Source organism: Camellia sinensis, chromosome 4 (assembly GCF_055761805.1).
Source record: "Camellia sinensis isolate YWXY chromosome 4, ASM5576180v1, whole genome shotgun sequence".
In the NCBI taxonomy this organism is placed as follows: domain Eukaryota; kingdom Viridiplantae; phylum Streptophyta; class Magnoliopsida; order Ericales; family Theaceae; genus Camellia; species Camellia sinensis.
The window spans coordinates 15,415,013-15,425,617 of record NC_138964.1 but is presented as its reverse complement, the minus strand read 5'-3'; the positions used below and the strand labels follow the sequence as shown (position 1 = coordinate 15,425,617).

General features: G+C 29.2%; 1 long non-coding RNA gene across 1 annotated transcript; it reads right to left on the bottom strand.

Moving 5' to 3' along the window:
• Positions 1–296: 296 nt before the first annotated feature.
• On the bottom strand, positions 297–4,832 carry LOC145823263 (uncharacterized). Its single transcript, XR_014365540.1, has 2 exons — positions 4,656–4,832; positions 297–788 (listed from the first exon to the last, which is right to left on the bottom strand). It is a non-coding gene; the product is annotated as an uncharacterized LOC145823263 (long non-coding RNA).
• Between the last annotated feature and the right edge of the window lie 5,773 nt (positions 4,833–10,605).

Below are 10,605 nucleotides of genomic sequence, written 5' to 3'. Positions count from 1 at the left end.
TGAAAAACATACAAAAAAAAATTTATATACAATGATGTGGTTGCATTGTGAACTTATTATTTTAAAATAAAAAACCTTAAAATGAATATTAATTATGAAAATATCACCACTACCCACATCATTTTGGTGGTAAATTTTGTATAAATTTTCTATGAAAAATAATGGTAGATTTTGTATTAGTTTTCTATAAAAATAACTTCTTTTTTGAAGGATTTCATATCATTGGTACAAGTGTCAATTAGATACCTACCAAAATGTCAAATACTGTTGAGTGAGTGATACTGAATACTGAGAAGTAAGTGAGGCCAAGCAAAGATTAGTATCACATAATTTCATCCAAATGCTATCACACACATTATAAATTAAATTGTTCACATGACAAAAACTGAGGCCCCCTCATTTATGTATAAAGTACATGCATACAACTAGTACAATATTTACACTTTTTTTTTTTGGTATGCATGGAAAAGCCAAACTATCTTATTTATCTTAATGTGTGCATATACTATGTATCTAGGATGTGTATTGTCTAAGTTTTATGATAAAGCATTTTGATTTTCAAGAAAAAGAGGAGAAAGAGGAAGGAGTGAGTTTGTGATTAGACCAAAAGAGAAGCTTCCAGTAGGATCTTCTTTTGGTGGGCTTAGGACGAAGATGAGGAGAAGCGGTCAATATGTTCCACATCACTTGCACATCTTTGTATCCACACTTTTGTACCTCTTCACGAAGCTTTGAAAGACCACTGCCCACATTACCACCATATGTGTCGCTGCCACCAATACTGACGCCTGCATTCACAACAATACATTTTTTAGTCTAATTAAAAAATCTCACATTTTAGTAAAGAATTTATGGAGAAATTTTATTTTCACACACCCTTTTATCTCTATACACATTATATCTCAGTTCATACAAATTTAAAAAATATATATATATTTTACTCAATACACAATCCATTGCACTAGAAATACTCTCTTTTTCATCCTTCCAACACCCTAATCTCTAATTCTAACCAGCTATTGTCACCACCTCCACCGTCAACGGCATCGCCGGTGCCAACACCACCTCTCCCCTCAAGGTCGCCATTTCCCCAACCCCCTTTAAACATAACTTTTCTAGCGAGGTTAAAATAGTCAAATAACTATAAAGTTAATTAAAATAACAAAGTCTCCAAATGAATCCTAAAATATAGTCTTACATGATACCATTTGCATTTTTTTTAAGAATTGCCCTCAATATTTGTTTGCTAAAATTTAATTCATGTCTTCCTTTTATGCATAAGCTAATAATAATGCCAAAAATTTAATTATTAGTTCCAACACATTGTTTAAATGTATAAGCCATAACTCAAGGGAGAAGTTTCTCTCCAGTTAAGAAAATTAATTGGAGGGCACGGTTAGGACTTTGTGAGAGCATAGAATTCGCATCAATGATTTGAATTGTTTAATATGTAAGATTTGTGGAGTATTTTATCTCTATAAAAAATTACATTGATCAGATATCGATAATCATTTGATTATATTTTATTTGTGTTTGACAATTTTTTTTATAATTATTTTTAAAATCATATTTATCATTAACACAAATGTGATTTGATGAAGTGAGTACCAATATCCGATCAACGTAATTTTTTACAGAAATAAAATAATCAACAATTCCTACACATTTAATGGTTCAAATTCTTGATAAAAGCTCCTTGATAGGCCCAACAACACCCTCCAATCTAACATGGATCGGAAAGAATCCATCTCCTAAATTAAAAGGACAAAGAAATACTATATATCATTAAAATTTCAATAATGCTCTACTTATCGTATTTTTATATCACCTTCAGCATATCACTTTATGTGTTAATCTATCATTGATATAATCCTATCACTTATTTTTATATCAAATAATATGCTGACACATGTGGTGATTTTGGAAACATGACTAAAAATCAAATTTTGACTTTTAATTTATTTTGAGTAAAATCATCTCTCTATATTTTTATATATTTTTTTAAAAATAAATAAAAAAACTAAAAAATCAATTTTTAATCCACTCCCCAAAACAATCCAAAGAGGTGGTAAATTTTTGTCATCATTTATAACACCATCTAGGTAGATACTCTTATCTACTTTGCAGTTCAACAATAATTATTGAAAGAAGTGGGCTTCCTTTCGGTTAGATTTTTCAATTAGAGAGTATTATTAAGCCTCCATGGATCGATCATGGAGCACGTATGGATGATTCGAACGGTTCAATATTTAAAAATTATTAAGTATTTCATCTCTGCAAAAAATTACATTGATCGAATATCGATAGACACTTGATCAGATCACATTTATATTAACAATTTATTTTAAAAATCATATTTACCGTTTACACAAATATGGTCTGATCAAGTGAATATCAATATCCAATCAGCGTGATTTTTTTTACAAGAACGAGGTGCTTGATAAGCCCTACATATTCATAGTTTGATTATCGATGTAAATTTTGTAATAAGCCCACAAAAACCGAATAGTATCTTCCAATCTGATTTAAAAGGGAGAGGAGCTGCTCCTCAACGAAAAATGAGTGAAAATAATGTAATCACCCAAAATAAAAAATAAAAAAGGAAGATTCTTCCATTCGAAAATCTGAATTGGAAGCGGTTAATTGGGCAATCACCATTGGATAATTCAAATTATTTATTTTAACAGGTATTTTGTATATTTTATCTATAAAAAAATTAAGTCAATCTAACATACGTAATTTATTCAATTTATTATTTTTGCCATCAAAAAAATATATGATTTATTTTTAAAAAATATAATTATCATCTATTTTTTAGTGAAAAATACGGTAAATTAAATAAGCTAAAGTTATTAGATCAATCTAATTTTTTTTATAGATAAAATACACAAATTGCCCAACAAAATACACAGTAAATTAAACAAGTTACAGTTATTGAATTGACTTAATTTTTTTATGGATAAAATACACAAAATACCTAATAAAATAAGTAAATTACAATTATCAGATCGTCTATTTTTGGACGGGAGGAAAGCCTCCTACTAAAAAAAAAAAAAATTAATATACACAAAAACATCAATTTGACTTGCTATTATTGGCTCTAGATTTCACATTGGCAAAATAAATATTTTCATTGGCTGCCTCTTTAAAGATCAAAATCATGAAGGAAAAAAAAAAAATTGAAAATGTTTTTTTTTTAAATAAAGATATTGAGAGTCAACCAAGAAAAAACGAATATACGTTGTTGTTGCGTTTTTTTTTTTTTTTTTTTTTTTTTTTTTTGTTTTTCCCTTTGAATGTGTGTGTTAAAAGCATACAGACGAAAGGTGTTAGTTAGTTACATAAGATACAAAACACACCTATTTATAAAGCCTGTCATTTTTTTTTTTTTTAGGACAAATTACATATATCTCTTTCTAGATTTAGTTAAATTACAGATATCTCTTGAAGTTTTAAAAATTACAAATATTTTCTTGAGGTTTATATTTTTATAACAAATTGTCCCATGAAATTTATATTTTTATAATAATTTATCCCTCAATTTGTTATGTAAATATAACTTTTAGGGGTGTCTGTAATTTTTTCAAACTTTAAAAATATCTGTAATTTTATTAAATCTCGAATGGTATATGTAATTTGTCTTTTTTTTTTTAAAAAAAAAATATCTTTCCGTAATCGCCTGTAACTTCATACTTGACTTAACGGTCAGGTCAAATTCATGTAATTATTTATAAGTTTTGTCTCTTGTAGTTAAATTTATAGCTCTTTACAACTTTAAAAAGACACCTATCAAATGCCGCTAGTATTATATAAACCACATACCTAAACAGTTCTCTAATATTTCAAGAATGTTCCTTTCACTAAAGTAATTGTCACTTTTTTTGCCTAGTAAACTTTTAACAACACTTGCAATAAATGTTTTTTGCCCTTCCTCATTAAGTCATCCAAGATTACTAATCAATTTTTCTTTTTAAATTAAAAAAGTTAAATCACAATATGAAAAGGCTATCTAGTTTTAAATAACGATATTGAGATAAAAATTGAATATTAGGAGAGTATTATATGGCATGTCACATGATGCCTTTAACTAATCACTAACACCATGATTTTTTACGTTGTCTCCCTATCATTCAATACATAAATGTAATTCCTACTTTCTCAACTAATAAAAAAAGAGAAAGGTACCACATGCCCCCTATTCTCTTTGCACACAAAAATTGCTCCGATATTGATATCAAAATTTAATAGACAGTATCAACCAATATACAATAAATAATGGTATTAAAAAGTCAAAATTTCATAATTTAACAAAGGATAAGATATTTAACTAAAAAAAAAAAAAACATACATACATACATACATACACCTTATGCAAATATATATATATATATATATATAACTTTTAATCACAAAAACATAATTTTTTACTAATTACAAAAAATGTAGTTTTTAATAAAAAGAACATAACTTTATCATTCATAATTTTAGAAATGCACAATATAATTTTGTTTGTCATGATTTTTACAACAAAATCATTACTTATTTCCATTCCATGGTATCACAAAAATTCGTTTCATATGTACACATGTTTTAGGGTGCACATTATATATATATATATATATAGAGAGAGAGAGAGAGAGAGAGAGAGAACTGACCGGGTTTACGAGACTTGAGACGGAGAGAGAGGATAATCCAACCCTTCCTCATCTTATGCCACCAATCCATTTCTTCACCATTCACTGTCTCAAACTCACTCACTCACTCACTCACAACACAACGCATCATCAATCAGGAAAAAAAATAAAAATAAATAAGAGCTTGTTTCAGAGCTCAGGTTCACCCAACCTAAAATGGAGATATATATAGATATAGATATAATAAATTAATTAAGAAGGTCATGAAATGGTTGAGGAGGAGGCAGGCGGCGAGAGAGGAGAGAGAGAGGCAATAGAATAGATATAGAATTAGGCAATGATGATGATGATGAGTAATAGAAGAAAGAGAGAGAAGGAGATGCATAGAATAGAACACGTTTCGTTGATTGGCGTGCCAGGCGTCTCCCCCTTCGTATCCCCCACCCGGACTGCTTTTTACCTACGTCCTCCAAAAACTCTGACTCTTGTTTTTCTTAGGGTAAAATTTTTTCATGGTATGGCTTCTGTCCCGTTCGGGATCGGACTGGATCGTGTTGTTGGTTCGGTAAAAGTTTATAATGGTTTTTATTTTGATAATTTGAATTGTTGAATGTATAAAATCGTCGAGTAATATATGTCTATAAAAAATTACGTTGATCGGATATCGATAACTATATGATCAAATCAGTTTCGTATTAAAAAAATTTGACGGTGAACAAATTAACGGTTGACAAAAAACTGTTTTGATTACATAGCTATCGATATCCGATCAATATTATTTTTTATAAATATATAGTACTCGACGATTTCTACACATTGAACAATTCAGATTATCAAAACGAAACCCTTGGTGAGCTCCCATAGACCCAACAGTACGGTCCAGTCCGATTCCGAATCGGACTGAACAGAAGCCATACCCATTTTTTTACTAGTTGATTTTTTTGAATTGGCATTTTTTAGTTGGGAATTCAAATATTCCTTTGAGTTAATTTTTTTTAATTTTTATAAAAGAAATAGTAAAATAATTAAAATTTAGATATGGTATTTTGTTCTATTAATTTATTTTATCTTTTGTTATTTTTTAGCCCTAACCTCTTGCCAAACGAATTTTCCTAGTTGTTTTTTTTGTTTTTTGTTTTTTATTTTTCTTTTGCAATTTTAATTTATTAATAAAGTTATATTACAATTAAGGGAATCGTTACTGCTTGATCTTTGCCTCACCTTACCCTAAGATGGGATTGTAGGACCACTGAATGAAACCCAAGTTTTCTTTTACCGCAATGGTTTGGCGCAAAGCTTGCGGGCGTTAAAATAATTATTAAAAGATAAAATATGTTAAAAAATTAATAAGATAAAATATTATATTTAAATTATAATTATTTTACTTTTTCTATTACAAAAGTTAAAAAAGTTAAAAAAATCAACCGAATCAAATTTTTTAACCTCAAACTAAAAAGGTTTTTGCCAAACGGCAACTTTGTTTGTTTGATTTTAATTTTGTTTTTATTCTTGCTTTTGTGTGTGTGTGTTTTTTTTTTAATGATAAATTACACTTAGAAGAGGTTTGAAAATTGAATTTTTATTATTTTTTTATTTTTCTTTTTTTTACAAAAAAATGTGTGAAATTTTTTTTAATAAAATGATTTGATAATAGACTTTTTGAGATCTCATCTGGAAATATTGATTTTATCCTAAACATAAAAAAATTATTAAAAAGCCAACAAATTATACCAAAAAATTTAAAATTTCCTTCTCTTCTTGTTTTTTTTTTTCTTTTTATAAAAAATTAAAAAGTCATTCCGAAGATACAAAAAATTTTTTATCTCATATTTTAGCCAAAAAGTTAAAAAAATACTAAAATATCATGTTTCCAAATGAAGCCCGACTAAAAACCAATGTTCCCAAACTAGCCCTTAGTATTCTTGAACTTTCGTTAAAATTTTATCTTAGTCCATTCACTTTCAATTGTAATAATCAATTCGTTATACTTTAAGTCAAATAGAAATCTTACACTTTCGTCCCTCTATTGTTGATAAGGCTAATGAAAATTAAAAATGGACAAATTAAAGTAAAATTTTGATAAAAATCTAAGAACAAAAGTGAGATTTTGGGCATTTTTGGGAAGTCAGGCTATGAGGCTGTTGTAGCCTCATTCAAACAAATAGCTAAATAGCTTTATTGTAGTTGAGTTTTTTTAAAATTTTATTTTAATTAGAAACTGGCGTTGAGGCTTGGCAGAAGTGTCATGGCTGTGCAGGATAGATTTGAAATTACAATTTTGCCCTTTTAATTTCTAACTAACACACCAACTTAGCATTCCAAAACACAGGGGCAATTTAGTCATTTCATATCCCAACACATCAATCATCACATTAGGCATAACTTTTTGGGGACAATTTAATTATTTTTTATCCCAACATCATTTCAAACACATTTTTCAATACAATAATCAAATAAAAAATTCAATGCATCTTCCCAAACACAAAAACTAAAATAACCTATTAAAATAGTTAAATTGTCTAAAAAGTAGTCACTTCCCAAACCAGACATTTAATAAAAGTTAGGGATGAACATGGTCCGGATTGGATCGGATTGGGGTAAAATCAGGACTAATCCGTTATCTACGGTTCCTAAAAAATTGGAACCAATCCAATCCGTTTAAATTGTGGAACCAATCCGAACCAATCCATTTAAACATGGATTGGATCGGTTTAGGACCACGGATTTACATAATTAAATAACAAAAAAATATATATCACTTTAATTTCATAAAAATATAATTATAGCACCATATTAGTTTCACAATAACAACATGTCTTTTCATAATAGCGACATATTGTTCTAGAATTTAAACAACCATAAGAAAACTGGTTCCACTATAAGTATTTAGACCATTACAAATTAACATTAAAAACTAGCAAATAAAAATAATAAAAGAAGATACGATATGAGTTTAGATTTGGATTTAAGTTTTATATAAAATAATAGAAGATACTATGCAGAAGGGTGTACAATAAAAATATAGACTATTTATATACGGTCCGGATCGGTTCCAATCCGAAACCGTGGGGTTCAATCCGGAACCAATCCGTGAACTACGAATTTTTAATTTTTCAATCCGAAACCGAACCACGGATTCAAAAAATCAATCCAAACCTACTGGATTGGACTGGACTGGATTAGATTACGGATTTCACGAATTTCTTGGTCAGCCCTAATAAAAGTGGATGGGTGGTAATGAGATGATAAAAATGTATAAAATTACTAAGTTTTGGAAAGACTATGGTATAAATTAAGGGTGGTCATTCACTGGGCTGAGTTGGGCCAGCACAACTTAATAAGGAATTTTGTGTCTATCCAAGCTAACTTGGCCAAAACATCGAGCTTATATAATTAATCCAAACCCAATCCCAAATAAATTATAATTCCCAAGCCAGTTCATTGGGCCATGTACATAAGCTTTAAAAAAAACATAAAAAAAAAAAAAACAAACATCATAGTACTGGTTATTCCTTCATAAATAGATAAAGGCCTATAAAGCAACTACTTGTTAAAGATTAATACCATATTAATTAAAAGATTACAAAATATTTTAAACCAAGCACACTCATAATTTCATAAGTTAGTTTTTTTAAACCAAACCATTAGTAGTACATCAAACTAACAAAAAAACAGTTTAAATTTCAAATTTCTTCAAACATTTTTTCGTGAATGTTTTTAGCAAAACAGTGACCACTTGAACATCTTACAAATAATATGGCCAACAATAAAAAAGTATATGTTTTTAATATATTATATAAATAATTAAATTATTTAAATTAAATATGTAGCGCGTCGAGTTGGGCTAAAAGTATAATTTTCAAACCCTACCCATTAATCAATCGAGCTGAAAATATCAACCCATCGCAATTCTATGAGCTAAAATAATATTTTCATGCCTTTAAAAAATAGGGTTAGATTAGGCGGGCTATGTGGGCCAGCGGGACGATGCACACACCTAATACACATGCACTTTATAATTAAAAAAGAAAATGGCATAACTCCATATTTTTTTGAGTCATAAATTTTTTTTTTTTTTTTTAAAAAAAAACATAACTAAACACCACATGAGGCATAATCAAATGTCTTATGAGTCATAACTAAAATAATGCCAAAACTAAAGAAGAAAATTAGTTATCATTAAAAAAAAATAGCATAATTAGAGGAGCATATGATACACCTATTTCAAGGAGTGTGTATAGTAGAATTTTCTACTAAGTTTAATTAGCTAATTTTTTTATTTATATATTTTAAGATTGACTATTATTTTAGAGTAAATTATACTTTCACTCCTTAAGTATTAGTTAGGAAAAATTGCAAATCAGTTGAAAGATAAAAGAAATTACAAAATTATGAAAAAAATTATCAATTCAATTATTAAAATTGAAAAAATTTATCATTAATTTATAAATTTTTTTGACCTTTCAACGGAATTGCAATTTTCTGTATTAATTACATCTTACTTTGGTCCTCATTTAGTGCTTTAAAAAATTATCACTTTTTGTTTGTCAAAAAGCTAATGTTTTTCCTAGGTCTTCAAATCCAAACCCAACCTAATGTTACCCATCGGAATTTTTTTCTGTGTTCAATGCACATAATATGGGACCTTACTACAAAGTTAAATAAAATTTCAAAAATTTATATAAATAATCTCATAAAAATATATAAATTAAATATAAAATTTATACAAATATTAACTTTTTTTTTTTTTATAAATTTACATAAATTTATATCCAACTTATATAATTTTATATATGATATAAATTACATGCCAAATCATTTCTCTCATCTCCGAAACAAACTTTAGATTAGCCGAACGAAAGTGAAAAATTATAAGTTTGCGTTATTTGATGAGAAAGTATGTTGCAAATCGTTGTATGGAGTCTACAAAAGATCAAGTGGTAGGTTGGGACAGGGTCAGCTTTGACCTTTTTAAGGTGCAAAGCCAAGTTTGAACATGGACTTTTTTGATATATTTAAAAAATAATAATAATTATGCATTTAATTTTTTTTTAATATTTAACAGTATTCTAAAAAGGTTACATCTATTTTGCATCTATTAAAATTTACTTAAATATATATTAAAGTTTTATAATAAGAAAAATGATTAGAAGAATCTAAATTGAAATATTAAAATAAAAAGTGTGGGATATATTTTCTGAGTACCAACACGTGGCGTGGGGATATATTTTCTGAGTACCAACACGTGGCTAAGGTGATGCCGACGTGTCAGCCGAGGTGCCACGTGTCCTGGTCATGACGCCGAGGTTATCTCGGCGAGGCCGAGGTTACCTCCGAAGATATTGGAATCCGAGATAAGCGGATAAGGCACAAGAGTCCTGGAAAAATGGAAGACTATAGTTGGGAAAGGATAAGACTCTTAAGGAGTTTATCCCAATCCTACTAGGAGTCCAAGATTGATAGTAATCCTAAGTACATTAGAACTAGGCTCCTCTTGGGACAAGGATTGAGTTAGCTATAAAAGAGAGGCACCCCTGTGGGTTTAAGGTACGCAATTTATATTCTGAATAGTGAGCTTGCACTATTGATTATCTGTGAGAGATATACTGACTTGATCGTCGGAGTGCCCCCGGGTGGACGAACCACCGCCGGAATCTTCTCTTTCTGTTTCAAGTTAGCTAGGTGTCATCTATTCTGCCAGTGTTCTCCAGCTGAATACTAAGTTGGGCAGTGTGGTCAGAAATTGACACACACAATTTGGCGCCGTCTGTGGGAATAAAAGGAGAATAGATGGCCAACGACAGACCGAAAGAGAAGGTTGGTAATGACACCCCTACTGAGAGTAGGAAACATATTGACCTTGATGACGAAGAAGACAACTACAACGAAGAAACTCATGATAAGAATCACGGAGAAGAGGACGTCGGCCAGGAGGGCGGCGTGCCAAAGAAATCAAACCGAAGCAAGTATT